This window comes from Eubalaena glacialis, chromosome 4, assembly GCF_028564815.1.
Source record: "Eubalaena glacialis isolate mEubGla1 chromosome 4, mEubGla1.1.hap2.+ XY, whole genome shotgun sequence".
NCBI lineage: Eukaryota > Metazoa > Chordata > Mammalia > Artiodactyla > Balaenidae > Eubalaena > Eubalaena glacialis.
Genome location: NC_083719.1, coordinates 63,717,023 through 63,735,847, shown reverse-complemented (window position 1 = coordinate 63,735,847; position 18,825 = coordinate 63,717,023). Strand labels below are relative to the sequence as shown.

At 44.9% G+C, this 18,825-nt stretch overlaps 1 protein-coding gene across 3 annotated transcripts in view; it reads left to right on the top strand.

Moving 5' to 3' along the window:
• SERINC5 (serine incorporator 5) overlaps positions 1-18,825 on the top strand; it is a 192,749-nt gene that overhangs the window by 144,113 nt on the left and 29,811 nt on the right. The gene's annotated exons all lie outside the window — the stretch shown is intronic.

The window sequence follows — 18,825 nt, the reverse complement described above, 5'->3', positions numbered from 1 at the left end:
TACCTGCTCTCCCTAAACTTCCCTGAAGCCTCTTCAGTGCTTCCAAGTGGGCGAACCCTTCACCATCTCTATCTGTAGTAGAAGGACAGATGCCATCTGATGCTTTTGGTGGAGAAGATTGTGTGTGTTGTCTTGGCCTCATTTTGGGGTTTTTTTTGTTTGTTTTTTTTTCCTTTTTGGCCATGCCGTATGGCATGCGGGATCTTGGTTCCCTGATCCTGGTTCCCTAACCAGGGATCAAACCCACTGCCTCTCCAGTGGAAGCACGGAGTCTTAGCCACTGGACCGCCAGGGAAGTCCCATCTTAGCCTTGTTGATGGCCGTTCCTGATTAGATGTGTAGTCTTTTCTTATAGACTTTTGTACTCTTCCCTTGTCCTAAGGCTGTCTGCCAGTATCTCTAGTAGCAGCTGTTATATATAAACACTTAATGTGGCCAGTATGGTAAAGCCTACATAATCCCACAGATAATGAGGAGTGGGCTATTGGGCAAGTTTTACTTTTCTGGACATGTCACTTTGTGGGGTGGGTGTCTCCAGGGGTGAGGGATGGACTTCCTTCCAGCCATTTCCTGGGCAGTGTCTACAAAGGTATCCCTGGTACGTGATGCTGATAGAGACACATATAGGGCCTTTTTCTGGAATTTCCTCATAGTAGACCTGATTATGGGGGTAGGTGTTGGGGGTTCTGAGGGAGCCCAATAAATAACACCGTCCTTCCTCTCTGAGGTTTTGAACAAATTGACAAAAAAGACTACAGTGTCAGCGGGTAGATGCCAAACATCACCTTTATCCCCCCAGAAGTTGATGTAAGACATTGTGACTCGTATCTGCAAGGAAGTGGTCTTCCTACTACTGAACCCCAAAATGAGTCAGACTTAACCCATCTGGGGACCCCACCTGAGCCAGGGAGCACTTCCTCTGCAGGGGCACAGTTTGCTGGGAAGAGCTGCAGGCGTGTTCTCTGGGGGCAGCTCTGCTCGGAGGGAAAGCAGGAGAAGAAAGGCTAGCCAGCCAGGCCCCATTTGCCCCACAGCCTTAGTGCTGAGCACTGCATCTTCCTGGGGCCAGCAGAGTGAGGAGGGGGCGAGGGCAGGGCAGTGCCCTACTGGAAGCATGGAGATGGCATCACCAGGCGCAACTCCTGAGGAAGTGTTTGTTCTCCCCAACCTTCTGCTGAAACTGCGGACTATTTTAAATGCACTCAAGGGCTTCAGAACAACCACGTTTTTAGAAGCACTTGTTATATTCTTATCCGTTAGTTAAAGTAGTCCCTTTGAAGCTTTCTGTTGGGTAATGCTTTTATAACTGTGGTGGTATGATCTGGAATATACTGGAACTAATGTGAAAACTTGTGAAATTTAGATTCTCCTCTGATTGCTTTAAACAGTGGATCTCTGTTCAGTAAGGCCCTGCAGTGGGAACCATGGAGGATTCAAACTTGAGAGAAAAGGAGCTTCTAACCCAGAGACAGGTATAAAGTCTTCTGAGGCTTAAAACCAGGTAGAAGTTGTGTCTTATGAGAGGATGCATGAAGTGCTGTGGAAGTTTGGAGGCAGGGAGACCAAGGGCTAAGGCTGCCTTGTTCGTCTACACCAGGTCCTACTCCATCTCGGTGGTGTTTTCCACTCTTCTCTTCTTCTTAACTTGGTTTAATCTTAAATGTTTGTGATAAGAAGTTTGAGAGGAGGAATACTTGAAAGGGTAGATTTTAACTCTTATTCTGAAGGTCTGTTTAATCTCCCACTTCTTACCTTAGCTCTTCAGGTAACTTAATGTTCTCTTTTTAAATGAACAAGCATTGGCTTAAGGACCCAGTGTGGGGCTTCCCTGGTGGCGCAGTGGTCAAGAATCCGCCTGCCAGTGCAGGGGACACAGGTTCGAGCCCTGGTCTGGGAAGATCCCACATGCCGCGGAGCAACTAAGCCCGTGCACCACAACTACTGAGCCTGCGCTCTAGAGCCCATGAGCCACAACTACTGAGCCCGCGTGCCACAACTACTGAAGCCTGTGCGTCTAGAGCCCGTGCTCTACGACAATGAGAAGCCCACGCACCACAACGAAGAGTAGCCCCCGGCTCACCGCAACTAGAGAAAGCCTGCTCACAGCAACGAAGACCCAACATAGCCATAAATAAAGAAGGAAGGAAGGAAGGATGGAGGGAGGGAAGGAGGGAGGGAGAGAGGAAGGAAGGAAGGAAGGAAGGAAAAATTAAAAAAAAAAAAAAAGGCCCCAGTGTGTCTCTGTGATAGGAACTGCCATTGTGTCCATGGTGCTCTTAAGAAGCTTTCAGGGCTTCCCTGGTGGCGCAGTGGTTGAGAGTCTGCCTGCCAATGCAGGGGACATGGGTTCGAGCCCTGGTCTGGGAAGATCCCACATGCCGCGGAGCGGCTGGGCCTGTGAGCCACAATTACTGAGCTTGCGCGTCTGGAGCCTTTGCTCCGCAACAAGAGAGGCCGCGATGGTGAGAGGCCCGCGCACCGCGATGAAGAGTGGCCCCCGCTTGCCACAACTAGAGAAGGCCCTCGCACAGAAACGAAGACCCAACACAGCCATAAATAAATAAATAAATAAAAATTAAAAAAACAAAAACAAAAAACTCCATAAGGGAGTTTCATCTTTAAAAAAAAAAAAAAAAAGAAGCTTTCAGTCTCCGTAGCATTAGGCTTTAGATCCCAGAAACACAATCTGAAACTACAAATGTATAGTACCTCTTAGAGATGAACCCATCAGAAACATTGTTACTGGAGGTAAAGATAATTTGGGAACCACAGGACCTATTCTAGGATATGACTTTCATAATAATTTTAACATTTGATTACCATCCAAGTAACCTGCCTCATGGAACAGTCCCTAACAACTCCAGTCAGTATCTGACTGTTCATAGAACATTTAAGAAACAGAAGATTTAAAAAAAAGAAAGGAAAGAAGGGAAACAGAAGGTGTTGACTGGTGTTGCTAGGGAAGGCTTCGTGGAAGAAGTGACTTGTGTGATAATGATGAATATTTCAGTTGCTAATATCTGTTGGGTGATACCATGTACCAGGTTTTATTCTAAGCATTTTACATTATCATCTCAGTTCATGATCACTGTACTCACCTGAGCAGTATTATCCCTGCTCTACAGATGAGGAAACTGAGGTACTGAGTCATTTAAGTACCTTGCCCAAGGTCTCCAGCTCTAAGTGGTGGAGTTGGGATTTGAATCCAGGCTGACTGAGTTCTTAGTGACTAGGCTCTGTAGGTAGAATAAGGACAAGGCATGTGTAGAAAGAAAGGGAGGAGACATGGGCAGGTAGAATGACTTGCAGGAATTTCAGTGCTAAGGTGAGGCATTTGGCCATGGTCTCATGGCAAGTGGGAAGCCATTATAGATTCTTGAGTAGGAGGCTGTTGTCATAGAAACAGGCCGAGATACTTAGGGAGCTGAGCCCAGCAGTGGTGTGTGTGCAGTGTGACTTGGGGTCAGAGCAGAGGGAAGGAGGAAGGGAGGGAGAGAGGGAAGGAGCAACCGTGAGGCCTCACAGAGGCTCGTGTAAATGTTTCTATGCCTGTCCCCTGAAGGTACTTATTTGAAAATGGTTTGTCTGGGCTTCCTGCATAGGGAATGAGGCCCCTGTGGGCGAAACCAACACTTTCCCATGTCTAAGGCCTCACAGGGGGCCAGCCAGCTGGTCACCAAGTCAGCTTGTTTCTGGGCCTATAGAGTAGAGGCTGGCCTCACCCTCAGGCGGTGCTTGAGGGCGGCGCTGAAAGGTTCCTTGGGGGATGCACACTGGGCTTCTGCTGCAGTCCTCCCTCCTCGTTGGCCTGGGGAAATGGTTGAGGGTGTGACAGGAAGAGGGGAAGCACATATCCTTGCAACAGCCCAGATGGGAGAGTGGAATTGCCTCCTACCGGGCATCCTTGCCTTCCTGCGCGGTGGCCAGGGCTCCGTCCGGAGCCACGTGGCCTTTGGTGTGCGGATTTTGAACACAAGGCAGCGCCTTTTCAGTTGTTTTCAGTTTTTGCCTTGGCTTCCCAATGCGGCCTGTGTTGTAGTTTGAGCGAGAGGGAACTGCAAAGAGCTGCTGGGCCAGACTTCGTCCCGCCTCTTCTCTCTCGGGAAACTCCTCTTTCCCGTGAGAACTTTGGCTCTGCTGTGCTGGTTGAATGGGACGCGATTTCTGTCTTCTCCTGGAGCATTTTTCCCATCTCAAAATATACCAGCCATTTTATTGCAGGTCATTCTTGTCAGTGACCATGTAATTCACGCAGGAACAGTCTTGAGATATTTGATGCTTGTGGGGATTAAAAATCCATTTTAGAATGTAGAACAGCAATCACAAAATGGGCGAGAGATTTAAGCCTCCTGACCAGCACCACTAAATCAAGGTGTAACTTCTGTGTGGAGACCAGTGATGACACTTTGAGTTTGGGCGTCCTAGGGAGCTGCGCGGGCATTCGGGGAGGGAGGAGAAAGGAAGGCTCTTCTTGTTTCCTGTGGGATAGGAGCCCCTAAGACTAAGCCTGCATTGGAAAAGGGAGGACAGGGCATCTATGTGGTACTCAGGGCTTCTTCCCTGCGAGCTGTGTGCCAGGCCGAGGGAAGAAGAGCCCTTAAGGTTCCTGAGTGGAAGAATCCATTTTCTCCATCCCGCGTTCCCCATGGTGCCCAGGCTGCTCTGAGTCATTGACATGGGTGGTAGGTAGTACCTGAATCTTTGCGTTTTTTTTTTTTTTCTTCCAGAACCAAAACATATCTTCCACATCGCAGAAGACGTGTTTGTGGTGGTGTTTTAGTATGTTTCTTTGCTTGAAATTTAAATCTTGAAGAATCATTCCTTGTATTGAGAGGAGAAGCTACTATGATCTTTGTTTTTGATAGCAATCTTTTTTTGTTCCTTCAGTTGTTTTAAAAGGTGTTAACATTTTGTTTGTACTCTTACTGAATCTCTTTTGGAGACATGGTTTGCTTTATACACTATTTTCTGCTGGTGGGTTTGGGTCAGTTTTCCCCTGAGTGAGTAAGAATGTGGAAATTGAACCATTCCTATGATTGGATGAAAAGAGCTTTTCCGTTCTTTTCAGCACAGGATGATAACGTTGCAGGGTAGAGTGGGCTTCAAAGGAGGATTGGACGAGATCTGACAGGACCCAGAGGTGAGGGGGGCTGAGGGCTGCAGTCTCCGCAGTGTCTTAAAAGCAGCTTCTGAATTCCATTCTCTCCCTGGACTTAATGAAAACCAGCTCTTGATGGTAGAACCCCTGATGCCCCAGCCTCCCCCACTAGGCAGTGCCACACCCAGAGACTTCAGGTGTGCCTGGAAATCTCCTAGCTCAGGCATTGTTAAGTTGGCTTACAGGCTCTTGTTTGGCCAGCAGATTTTTCTTTTTTGAATGTGCATTTGGCTGCCTGCAGAAGGGGCTGGCATGCTGTAGCTCGCCACAGGCCCCATCACTGGATGTTTACTTACATCAGGTCCCATACATTTACCCTTACTTCTTGCCCCCCAAGAATAGCATTTGGATTTGAAACTCCTGAAATAGCGTAAACTCTTTGAATTCACGAGTTTCTGAAAAGGCTGTAAATGTCAGAACGGACACCAGGCGTCTTACCCACCCCTGACGGTGAGCAGTAGGGAGGTTGCTGAGTGTGCTCGGGTGGTCTCTGCAGATCTTCACGCACAGCCCCAGGCCGGGGCTCGAGAAGCCTGTCTCTGCCGTAACTCCTCTACCCTTGGCATGCTGGAATCTGGCATTTTTATCCAAGTAACTATTCAGAAATTGTTCTGGTCACTTTGGTCCACTGGACTCAATGGACCACTCAGTTTCAGGACTAAGTGGAGGTGGGACGCTGATTGGATCTAAATCTGCCCCTCCTTCAGTTACATTCCCAAGTTACAGTCATCACCTCCCCCCACCCCTTTAAAAAAATCTTAAGTAGGTATTCTACCTGCGATTTCTACAGTTATCATGAAGTCCAAAATTTGCCAGGGAAGGGGAACAGGGATGGATGTTGAGGCTGCCAACTGTGGATTTAGGCCCCTGGAACAGAGGTAGCAGGATGGGCTTAAAGGACTTTTCTCTATTTATTCAGAAAACCCAGTCTCTCTCAACACATTCCCTAGAGGTGATATATAAATTAGCTTTGGTCTGTATTTCTCAGTCATTTTCACCGTTCATTAGAAGGAGAAGGGGGCTTCCCTGGTGGCGCAGTGGTTGAGAATCTGCCTGCTAATGCAGGGGACACGGGTTCGAGCCCTGGTCTGGGAAGATCCCACATGCCGCGGAGCAACTAGGCCCGAGAGCCACAACTGCTGAGCCTGCGTGTCTGGAGCCTGTGCTCCGCAACAAGAGAGGCCACGATAGTGAGAGGCCCGCGCACCGCGATGAAGAGTGGCCCCTGCTTGCCACAACTAGAGAAAGCCCTAGCACAGAAACGAAGACCCAACATAGCAATCAATCAATCAATAAAAATCTTAAAAAAAAAAAAAAAAAAAAAGAAGGAGAAGGAGATGTGGTAATGGGAAATTCATGTATATTAGCTGTATTAACATAAGATTATGTGGAAGTAGATGGATGAAAATGAAATAAAGGAGGACTGTTTATAGCCAGGCTCGTTCCGAGGCCATATCCACATCTGGTTATCCATCCCCGCCGAGTGTAGTGGTCATTTCCTGGCCTGAGCCCTTCTCCTTTGCCTGCTTTCCCTCGGCCGTGCTTTCATTTCCGACTTTGGTTATTCCTAATGTTTATCTGCTGGTTGAGGCACACTTTTCTCAGGACAGTGCTGGGGACAGATCCATTCTCCCCCTTTTTTCTAGGTCCAGTGCTGACCACATACTTTCCCCACGCAGGTCATAAAAGGGTTGGGTTTCTGCTCTGCATTGAGGCAGTCCTGATTCGACCCCACCAGGCTCCTTGATGTCCTGTTCCAGTTGTCTTATTTAGACTTGGATTGTCACCGTGTCCCTAGCTTCACACATTCACTTTCCCTCAGACTTCTTTCTGCAGATGACTAATCCCATGGGTGACCCCATGAGGATGCTGTTTGTACTTGTCTGTCTCCCAGATGATACTCCATTTTCAAATTCTGGCGTTCCCACAGTGTAGCAACTATAGATGAACACAGAAGCTACTTTCCTTAGAGACGACTTAGATTTCAAAATGCTCTCCTGAGTACACCCTGTGGTCAGTTCACAGTGACATTTAACCATACTTCGGTGGCTCCTAGAGTTGACAGAGCTTTGATCCAGCATGTTAAAGATGCTGAAATTTGGTAATGAGCTACTCTACTTTTTTTAACCTACGGTATTAGGAATATGAAAACATTAGAATAAGTATTGGTTTTGGGAAAGCCCTCCCATTCCCATTCCCGTGCCAGTCACAGGGGGTAAAAAAAAAAAATACATGAAACAAAGTTACTAGTTAAAGGATCTAGTGAAACAGATAAGAAATGGAAAAAAGGATGCAGCTCCTATTCATAAGTGTTCTGCCCAGTGAAGAGACAGCAGATACTATGCGGTGTTAAGTGTCATGCAGAGAAAATATTGCTCTCTTTTTAGAGTATAATTTGGATAAAACATTATTTTAAAGTGGAAGAATCTTAAATTATAATCCTAACCAACCCCCTCTTTTGACAGATGAGAGGATGTGGCGCAGGGCAGTGAGGTGGCTTGTCCAAGGCCGTGACACCAGGTAGAGCTGGGACGAGGACCCAGGACTGCTGGTCCCCAGCCAGGGGTGCCTCTCCGGCCTGTACGACTGGGTTTGGCTGTTGCTCAGATGTTCACAGAAGTAGCAGAAGAAGCCTTAGCAAACTTATCCTTCCTCTTGATTCCTGATCTTTCTTCTGGACTTGGTGGTGAGGGAGAAGTATTTCCTCTGGAACTAGTACCACCTCGGGCCCTCAGTGGCTTTCTTAGCTTATCTTCCCCACTTGCCTCCTTCCCTTTGTAAAGCCAGAAGCTGGGCTCTAGGGATGATGGCTAGTCTGAAATAGAAAATAGGAGCAACCACAGATCCAGTATTTATTTATTCGTTGGCGTTGCATGTGAAATAGAACCTGCCTTCAAGTTGTGTTTGGTGTGACCATCTTTTCAAAGTAAACAAACAGCAGCAATGAAAAATATTCCAGTTTGATCCCAAACACCATGTAGTTTGTCGCCGCATAGAATGACAGGTATTCATGCTGAAGCTGGAAAGTCTGGCTCTTGTTTTGATCTTGGTCTTTACTGGTTGAATGTTAGGAGAACTGTGTACCTGAGACCCAGCATCGGGTGTTGCTATCGTGCATTGAAGTTCTAGGGAGTAGAACTCTCCATTCTCAGCTGGCATTTTATGCTTTTGTGTTAGAACAAGTGTTGAATTAGCGCCAAAAAAAAAATTGCTGACCCAGTTATTTGAGTCTGGAGTATTTTTTTTTTTAATCCAGCTGAGATAGAATGCTTTTCAAAAGTCCTCGTTCTGAACAGCAGCTGAATTCTTTGTACTGTTGTACCTTATATGTGTCCAGTGTATCAGCGAGTGTGTTTCTGAGGTTAAAGGTGGGCCTGGGCCATTGAACTTCAAGTTCTTTGTAGAACACGGAGGGAAAATTCTCACCGTGGCCTGATCAGAGTTTCCCTGGGTTGCGCTGGCAGTGAGGTTCCACCTCTTAAATCTTGTGGGTCCCCTCCTCTCTAAGTTGGGGTGACTCTGGGGACACATGTTTCCAAACAGTTTTATCTTAGGTCTCAAGTTCATCCAGGTGTAACACCACCTGGAGAAAACAGTCCCCGCAGCCCTCCCATCCCTCGCTTCTCTCATGGCTCAGGCCCCAACCTCCTGCTCTCAGTGAATGCGGGGAGAGTGATGGTGGGAAATAGTTTGGTTCTACAGGCAGTGATTTGAACTAATGTAAACCCTGCTGAGAGCCTTTTTGAGTCTGAACCAGAGACAAAGAGGTTTGATCCTAGTCCAGTAATACTGAGCTTGCCAGGAGCCAGAAGACAAGAAACAATAGTTATCGTCCTCGGTCTGGAGGATCCATTACCCAGAAGCTTTGGGGGAGCGTCGGATGTTAACAGGATCTCTGTTTCAGGATCCATCCAACTGTAGGAGGGGCACAGTGATAAGATGTGAGAACTGAAGTTTTCCTGACCCTTTTCTCTGTGACCATCAAAAGCACCCGTTAAGCAACTGTCCATAGACGGGACCGCGAAGCTCTCTGCAGATAAATGGGACAGACAAGAGCTTATGGTTGGAAACAGCTCTGTTATAAAAATGGGGCCAGAGGGAACAAATAGCACAATACACACCAGTAGCCTCAGATCGCTGGGAGCAGGAAACATAAATATTGTGAATAGTTGAGTCTTGATACTTGATAACAGAGTTTCAAAGGGTGATCGTGTTACTTGGTTAAACTGTAATCCGAGTTCATGTTTTAAAATATCTTTTAAGTCACGTAATTGATTCCTTCCTCCCTTCCTCCCTCCCTCCTTTCTTTCCTGCCTATGTAAGTGCTAAGCACTGTGGCAGGTGCAGGGGATGTGGGTGTGAGTAACATACAGTTGTCCTTAGAGAACTGGGCCTCAGGTGGAAAGTGTATAAAGAAGGTGCCCCCAGCGGCAGGCTGCATAGTTAAAAATAATCTGAATTCCGTTAGCAACTGTTGGAGACGGTGGTGTCAGCTTAGCTGTCCCTTCTGTTGACCTTTGGGGTGACGTTAGAACTCAGGAGTGCTTTTTCCCCGTCCTCATGGGAGACTGGGAGCCGAGGTGAGGAAGGAGGTTTGTCCAAGGGACTGGATTGTGCTGCCCTCTAAAGCAGGGTTGAGCTTAATCACAAGGGGGGTTGGGTATTTGGGGGGTGTGGTTTTTAAATTTCAGTGAGGCCGTTTACACAGTCTTAAAATTAAGTCTAAAATTATCTCTCTACATGCCGGCTTTCATCAGTGTGGGTTTTATTTTTGGTTCCACTAGCCACGTTTGTATAACAGATGTGAGGTTTTTTTCTACTATGAGGGCTTCTGACCCACAGAAAAAAAAGCATTGAACTCACAGACATGTCCTCCACCACCTCCTCCACAAAGCTTTTTTTTTTTTTGCAGGCAGATAATTTAAAATCCTTAAGCTGCAGCTCTGAAAATGACATATGGGAGGTGTACGATTTAATTCTCTTAAAGCACAAGTTCCGCCAGTCGTGTCTCTGCTGCTCCTTTGACTTATGATCTGTAGAGTAAGTCATCGCCAGTTGTCATTTGCCTTTGAGATGCTGATTCATGCTTCAGCGGCAGTTCAGCGCAGCTCCTCTGCTCTACTTCCTAGTCCTGGGCTGGGCGAACTTTTCCTGTAAAGAGCCAGCTAGTACACGTTTCAGCTGTGAGGGCCTTGTGGTCTTTAGCAACTACTCAACTCTGCAGCCAAAACAAAATGCCAGCAAATGAGCGTGGCTGTGTTCTCTATTTACATGAACAGGAGCTACCACACGCTGTCCTTTGCTTCGCTGGCCTGTGGTAGACCTCAGTGGCCCTGTGCATGTCATATGCAGTTATTCTCCCCTTCTCCGTGAAGGGGAAACTTGAATGGCCTAAACTTTGTGCTGAGGGTACCGGAGCTCCTGATTAAGTTGCAAATAAATACTGGGCTGTGTGAGCTCGTATGTACTGGGTTGACTAGGCAAGAACAATGTAGGGATAAATTCAATGTGACACGTTCAACAGTATGATGTCTTACTCTTCCTGGCCTTTTGAAATACATGGTAAATCATTCAAAGGTTAAAAAAAAAAAAAAAAATCAGCCCTTCTTTTTAGGTAGCCAAACCAAGCATTTTGGTGATTGGGAAGAAGTGGGGATGGAGAAAATGAGTGTGTGGGTACCCCAGTTCTTTGCTCCTTGGGGCCCCCAATTCCTGGTCCAGTGTAAAATGGGAAGGATGCTGGGCCGGAAACTGAAATGTCTGCCTGGCCGGGTTCTCAGAACTAGGATTGGGGAACAAGTGACTAGGGGCTCTCAGAATCTTGAGGGTATAGGTTTGGTAGGATTCAGTCTTTCGGAGGATATTAGGTTCTTGTGTCCCACCTAAGGCAAAATCATGGATAGTTGAAATTAAACCATGAAAATGCCCGAAATATCCATAAAGCAGAGCACACATGGCTTTGTGTGTACAGCATGTCACTAGAAAGTTAGCTCCTTGTTAGCATGGATTTTTTAACCTGCTTTATTCGCTGCTTGAATCTCCATAACCTAGAACAGTACCTGTACATAGTAGATATGAATGGGTCAGGGAATGAGCAAACCCTGTGCTGTGACGCTTAGGTATAGATATAATATATAGTGTGGGATGAAGAATACACACGTAAACTCTAATTTCACTGGGCTTTTAATAATGATTTACAGAAAACAGCCATGAGCGTAGTTGGATTTGCATATGATATGTCACCACTCTATTCCAGGTTCACAAGTTCAAGAGGGAGTTAGCTGATTCGGTGCTCACTTAGGCTGTAAGCACATCTTCCCACTGATGAGTGGCCTGACTAGAAAGCTCTGCCTGTCTAGACATTTAGTCCTCTTAATAGAGACTTCAGCATCTCTGTGTTCAGGAGAGAACTGTCAGTGGGCCTTGCTCCTCTCAGGGGGGCACAGAGTTCTCTATCAGACCCTGCATTCTGTGGGAGGGAGTGTGGGCCAATAACCGTATTTGCCATCTAAAACAAAGTCCAGGCCTCCATAGCTGCAGTTTTGTCTCTGGGGTTAGGTGTGGATTTGTTTTCTGGACTCAGAGGGCCCCCTGTTTCCACCCCTTTTCTCTTGATTATGGGGGGCAGTGCTTACGGAGATGCTGACCCGAGGGGGGAGCAGCAGAGACTTTCCTGGCTCCGAGATGGGTGTGTAGGGGGCTCTGTTCCTCTCTCCTGCTCTCCCTGTTCCCCCCAACCCTAGAGTTTTCAGAAACCCTCCCTGGGGAGAGTTTGGCAGTGTCTGTTAAAATTTAACCAATTTTATGACTCAGTATTCATCTTCTGGATGTCAGTCCTCCTAAATGCTCTACACGTGCAGAGAGAGATATGCACAATATGGGAACTATCCATTGTACATTGTTTATAAGAGTGAAAACTCAGAAACAACATAAATGTCTGCCACTAGCGTCACAGAAACTAAATTATGATTGGTCTGGGTTGTGGATTTCTGTATAGTAGTTAAAAAGGATGCAAATAGATTTATGTGTTGAACACGCAACAATCTGTGAGACGTAATGAGAGGGGAATAACACAGCAAAGGGCCTAAAAGGATACACATGAAAGTGTGACAGTGGTTCCCTCTGGGAAGCAGTCAGGTTAGGGTTGGAGTGATGATGGGCAAGGGGATTCAGTTATCTGTATCTGTTATAATTTACATTTTCTTTGGCAACAAGAATATAATTATGTATTGCTTGTATAATTGTAAATAAATATATTTTAGAATGATGCTTGGACTCTTATGTTTGCAGTTAGATTTCTTGGAAGCAGGGGTGAAAGGGCTGCTGGGTTCACTCCCTGCCCGCTACCCAGCCCCGCTGACTGTCTCCTCTGCTCAGCCTTCAGCCATCAGTCTGGCTTCTGCCCCCATCTGCTCTAGAGAATATTCTGATCACTGCCCCGGATGACTCTTTGTTGGCAAATCCAATCTGCGTCGTCATCGCATTGGTGGTATTTGACACACTCTGCTTCTTGAAAGCTTCCCTCAACTTCTCTCTGGTTCTGTACCTTTTCAGTTTCTTCCTTGGTTATTTTCCCCTTCTTCCCAGTCCCCAAATGTTTGCATTCCCCAGCATTCTGGACTGTTCCCACCTCTGTCTCCCTCCCCCTCCTCTACCCGCATTCCTCTGCAGGTGAGTTTATTTACTCCATTGAGTGCCTCCTTTGCCATCTCTGCTGGTCACTACCAAGTCCTTCTCTCTAGTCCTGCTGTCTTTCTGGAGCACTGCACCCTTGCTTAGCTATCTGCCCACATTTCCCCTGGATACTGGCCGCCTGTCGTTAAGTGAATGACTGCCCCTCCATCCTGAAACCGCTCTTCTATGACTCCTATCCACTGCTGGGCCACCATCCAACCAACTGCCAAGCTAGGAACTGGGAATCTTAGTTCTGGGTTCCTCTGCCTTTCTTCCTAGGCCCCATCAAGTCAGCACACGGGACCTGCCTATTCCATGGCCCCAATCCCCACTGCCATTGCCTAATTGAAGATTTATATGAGTTTTTGCTGGGATTAACTCTTATCTCTCCTTCAAGATTAGTAACTGGCGTGATTCTTGTTTGTACATGCTGCCTTCATGTTACCTTAATTCCCTGAGCAGATTGACGTTAGCTGTCGCCTGCTTCCCTTCTGAGGAAGAGCCCTTCGTGCCATCATTATTAGTCAGTTCTCTGCAAGTTGTCTTGTTTGGATTGCAAGCTTATTATTTAAAGTTTGGTTGGAGTTGTTTTCTAACTGTCTAATCGTATTTGGGGTGGTTTGATCCTGACGAAATGCTCATGGTGGAGGAGGAGCTGTGAGCACTAGTGCCGTCTCTGTCTTGCATGCTTCCGGGATTCTGGTGAGTTACCATTTGGGGACGTTAAGTTCCTGATGGCAGAGGTGGCGGGGTCAAATAAAACCAGGCTCGGTGAAATTTTAGTTCCCCTTATGGCTTTTAATAATGACACAATGTAGACTTTTCTCCTAAAAATGTCTAGAAACCCGAACAAAAGAGATGTGAGATTGTTACTCTTTTTAAAAATAGCCCCCCCCCCACAAAAAGGGCCTCAGAGGTAATAATCTACAGAGAAATGAGCCTTGGTTGCTAGAGGCCATGGAGAGGAGGATGGAAGCTGATCTTAGTGTTCCCTGTTTCACAGCTCCTGTCCGTGGGTGGGTAACAGACAGGCACCACGCTCATGGACACTGGAATTTTTCCACAGACAAAAAGAAATTGTCTTAGAAAGTTTGAAAATAAGTGGAATATCAAAAAGGGGAGAGGGTCTCGATTCTGAAATTCATTTCAAGTAAGAGATACTAAACAGAACCTACAGCTACGGTTCTTCTAGGTTTTATGGTATCACTCCTGCTCAGCTGCCCAAAGCTTTCTCTGCAGCTTGGTTTCCTTCAGTGCCCTAAAAATTCGATGTAATGAAATGTAAGACTCATTCGCTTTGCTAATATGCCATTTTCTCATCTCTCCCAAAAAATATTTTAATATTATAGGACCACGCCGCTCCTTTTCCTCTTCATTTCTGTAAGAAACACTCCCAAATTCTATACTTTATTTCTAAGTTTGCAGCATGTGGGCCCCTGGCCAACTAGACCTGTAAGCCTTTCTATAGCTCTTCTATTGTTTGTTTATATTTATTTACCTGAGATTGAAATTGTTTTGGAGGCATAGCTTGCATCTCTTCTATATAGATGAGTTACGGGGATTTTCTAGCTTCCATCTCTTTGAGCTTAATACTTGTGTTGATGTTTCAAAATGTGTTCCCTGATTTGGGAGTTCAGACATATTTTCTTTTGGGTGGCAACTAGGTCTCTGAAAGATAGGTAGTGAGCACTGTTTTTTAGAATTCAATTCTTATACAGGCATACCTTGTTTTGTTTTGTTGTCCTTTACTTTATTGCACTTCGCAAATACTGCGTTCTTTTACAAAGTGAAGGTTTGTGGGAATGCTGCATCTAGCAAGTCTGTTGGTGCCATTTTCTCAACAGCATTGTTCACTTCATGTCTCTGTGTCACACTTTGGTAATTCTCGCGATATTTCAAACTTTTTCATTATTATTATATTTGTTATGGTATCAGTGATCTTTGATGTTACTGCCATGACTCACTGAAGGCTCAGATGATGGTTAGTGTACTTTAGCAATAAAATATTTTTTAATTAAGGTCTATACACTGCTTTTTTTAAAAAAACACACATAGTGCTATTGCACACTAAATAGACTGCAATGTAGTGTAAACGTAATTTTTATATGCACTGGGAAACCAAAAGATTTGTGTGACTTGCTTTATTGAGACATTTGCTTTATTGCAGTGGTCTGGAACTGAACCCGCAATATCTCTGATGTATGCCTATATATATGTGCCAGGGAAGGATTCACCTTATTGAAAGTTACATGGTACAGTTGTCTGTTGTTATCTGTGGGGGATTGGTTCCAGGACGCTATCAAATACCAAAATCCACCAATGCTCAAGTACCTTATATAAAATGACATTGCATATTACTTAGGCACATCCTCTTATATTCTTTAAATCATCGCTAGATTATTTATAATATCTAATACTATGTAGATAGTTACTGGTACATGACAAATTCAAGTTTCACTTTTTGGAACTTCCTGAAAAATAAAAAAAATTTAAAAAATATTTTCCATTTGTGGTTAGTTGAATCCACAGATGCAGAACTGGCAGATATGGGGGTCCAACTGTAACTTTCAATATGAATCCTTTGTAAAGTGAATAGAGCATCTACTGAGTTCTAAGATGTTCATCTCCCCCCATGTTTAAATCAGAATGCATCAACCACTCAGGGGTTCATGTAATGTGCCTAACTCCCTCCCTGAGAAGTTCTTTTTATAAAATAGTACCTTAGAGTTAAGGAAGTTTACTTAATGGCTACTATGGATTAGGAGCTGTGATGAGCACTTTTTACAACGATTCACTGATTTAATTCTCAGGGTTGGAAGTCCATGTGAGCTTTTTATTCTTCCTGGTAATTTGTGGCTTTGAGTTTGGTTGCCTGAGGGGTGGGGGGAAACCCTTGCCCTTGGGTCTGTACAGAACCAACACAGATGCAGTGTCCTTGGTTGCCCAGAACCAGACATAAAAGGTAACACCCTTAGCAGGCCTGTCCCCTCTACCCCACAGTGTGGAATCTGTGTGTGTAATGTATGTTTTCTTTTTCTAAAACTGGGATGGAGCTTGGAACAGCAAATATTTAATCAGAGCAGATTCCCCTCGCTAAATCCTGCCAGCTTGTTCAACTCGGAGGTTCTTTGCCTAAAAATATTCACCACGTACTGAAGGCTACATGACTAAGTCACCCACAGAGCATAAAGCAGGTCTTAGTATTTGGAGCAGGGGGTTGTTTGCCTACTGATATTTTGGATGAAGTATGCAGTGCCACATACTCAGCCTTTGATGAGCCTAAGGGCCTCTGGCTGTAAACAAGGGTTTTAGGGGAGGGGGGATTTATGCGGGATGGTAGGGTAGACGTTCAGGCCTGCTGGCAGTAGCGTTCTTCTTGAACTGATCTGAGAAGGAGAAGAGAGAAGTGGGTGTGGGGTAGGGAGGTGGAGAAGAGTCTAATCGGGAAAGATGGGCTGGTGTAGACGAAAGGGATGCTGCCATGCACGTGTTACAGTGGAAGTGAGGGCGGCGGTGTGCAGCAGGGATTAGCTTTGCTGATAGAGTGGGACACGGAAGGGAGGGAAAAGAAGAGTTCCATGAATATTACAGAGCAGTAAATCCCATATGAACAGAACAGAGTAAGTGAGGTGGCATGGCGCCTCCTTTTACAGATTTAATGCAATGTTACCTCCTTATTATCGGTACCACTCATACAGGTGCAGCTTTTGTTTCCTGCTAAAGGCTCTGAAACGTTCACTTGTGTGGCGTCCCCCATTACTTCAGTATATGAGGATCTTAACCATGTGAGTTTGCTCACTCACTGTGAAACACTGCTGAAAATTCAAGGTCCTTCAGAAGGCCCTTCCTGACTTCTCATTACCTGTGTGAGGGCACTTCCTGTATCCTGTATCCTTATCGCTGTACTGAAGCTATTTCCAGACCAGCCGTTCTCACTGGGATGCTCCAAGGCGCTTCCAACCCTGTATGTTAAAAGCAAACTCCCGATCTGTTCTTTTCAGTTCCACTCTTTGTCCTCTGCCAGCCCTACTCCCCCACCACCCCAAACAGCTTTAAAAAAGCAGAAGAGAACCCTCCCCCCATCCTTCACTTTCTCGCCATCCCTACAGTCCTGCCAACTATGACTTCTAGCCACAGAATTTCTGTTTTCTCTGCTAGTAGTTTACCTTCTTCGATTGTTATCTGGACTGTTAATCCAGTGGCCCTCTAATTTATCCTCCTGCCTCAAACCTGTCCCTTTCCCGTATGTTCTCCACTTTGTAGCCAAAGGCGTTCCAGCTTAAATAGTTGTTTCCCTTACAGGGTGGGAGCCAGACTCCTTAGCATGGCATACACCTGGCCCCTCCCACCAAGACCCTGCCTTCTTTTGAGCTTCATCTCTTGCCAAGGAATGCTTTTTTAGCATAAATATGTCCCATGCAATATTTAGTCTAAGTATGTCCCAAGTATTGTTAATATTAAAAAATTAGTTATCATTTATCCAAAATTTAAATTTAACTAGACATTCTGTATTTTATTAGGCTTAGTATTTTACCTGGCTTGGTCAAAAATATAGTAGTGTCTCTCTTTATGCATTTATATCTTGCTCTGATCAAAAAAAAATTGGAGTTGCAGGAACTTGCTGACTGCAAAATATTTGGCATTTCTTTATGAAATCTTTTTTTTTTTGGCTGTGCCACGTAGCATGCAGGATCTTAGTTCCCCCACCAGGGATCAGACCCGTGTCCCCTGCAGTGGAAGTGCAGAGCCTAACCACTGGACCGCCAGGGAAGTCCCATGAAATCTTTTATAGCTATTCATGGAAATGGAGCTATCCTAATAGGGTCTCAGTATTAATGCTTTTTTGCCCGAGACACTAATTTTGAAAAACATGCTTTGTTTGGAAAAGCATGTTTGAGATTCAGGTGTAGTAATGATTGCAGCTCTTTTCTGAGGGCGGGAACCCTCGTGGAGGAAGATGAACTGCAATTAAATGTAGTCTTCCTTCTGTTTATGGAAATCTTAATAACCTCCACTGTGATTGTTTCTTTAGGATATTTTCTGGAGAAGGAACTAAATTATCATGCTTCAGTTTTACCTCTAGTTTTATGTCATTTTTTTCTTGGGTTTTTTTTGTTTTGTTTTGTTTTTTTTGTCTTGTGAGTAAAGGCTGTAATGTGATTTTCAACTTATTTTCTGTTCTAAAGAGTGTTCAACTTTGATGTTGGTAAGAAGCAAGTTTTTTTTTTTTTAAACACTGACTAAATCCTTATTTTCTGACATTAATAGAAACGTGCTGCTTGTTCTCATAATGTAAGATTTTAATTATTCTGATAATGTAAGTGGGTTTTACATTAAAACCTTCTAATTGTACTAGAATAAACCATTATCAACATTTATCAGAAGATTAAGGTCTGTAAATGAAGAGATCCAGTGGATCAAGAAAAAAATCCAATTAACTGCCAATTCACAGAGAATAATACAAATGGCCATAAATTTAAGAAAAGATGTGAACCTTACTAGTAATGAGGAAGACGGACATTAAAACAAGATAGTGGTTTTTAACCTTTAAATTTGGTGCTCAGGTTGGGAATGTGAGCAGTCTCAAATATTACTGGTAGGATGTAAATGCAGCCTTTAAAAGTGTGATTTGACTTTATCTCTTGAAATTTTAAAATGTAGATACTACTTGACGCACTGATTTCATTTCCAGGTCAGGAGCTTATCCTATATAAATAATGGCATATGTGCAATTATTCTCTGTATTTATGCATTTCAAGAAAAATATACCCGTGGGACTTCCCTGGTGGTCCAGTGGGTAAGTCTCCGAGCTCCCAATGCAGGAGGCCTGGGTTCGATCCCTGGTTGGGGAACTAGATCCCATAGGCCGCAACTAAGAAATCTGCAGGCCACAACGATAGATTCCGCATGATAGATTCCGCATGCTGCGACTAAGACTGGTGCAGCAAAAATGAATGAATGAATGAATGAATAAAGAAAAATATACCTGTGTA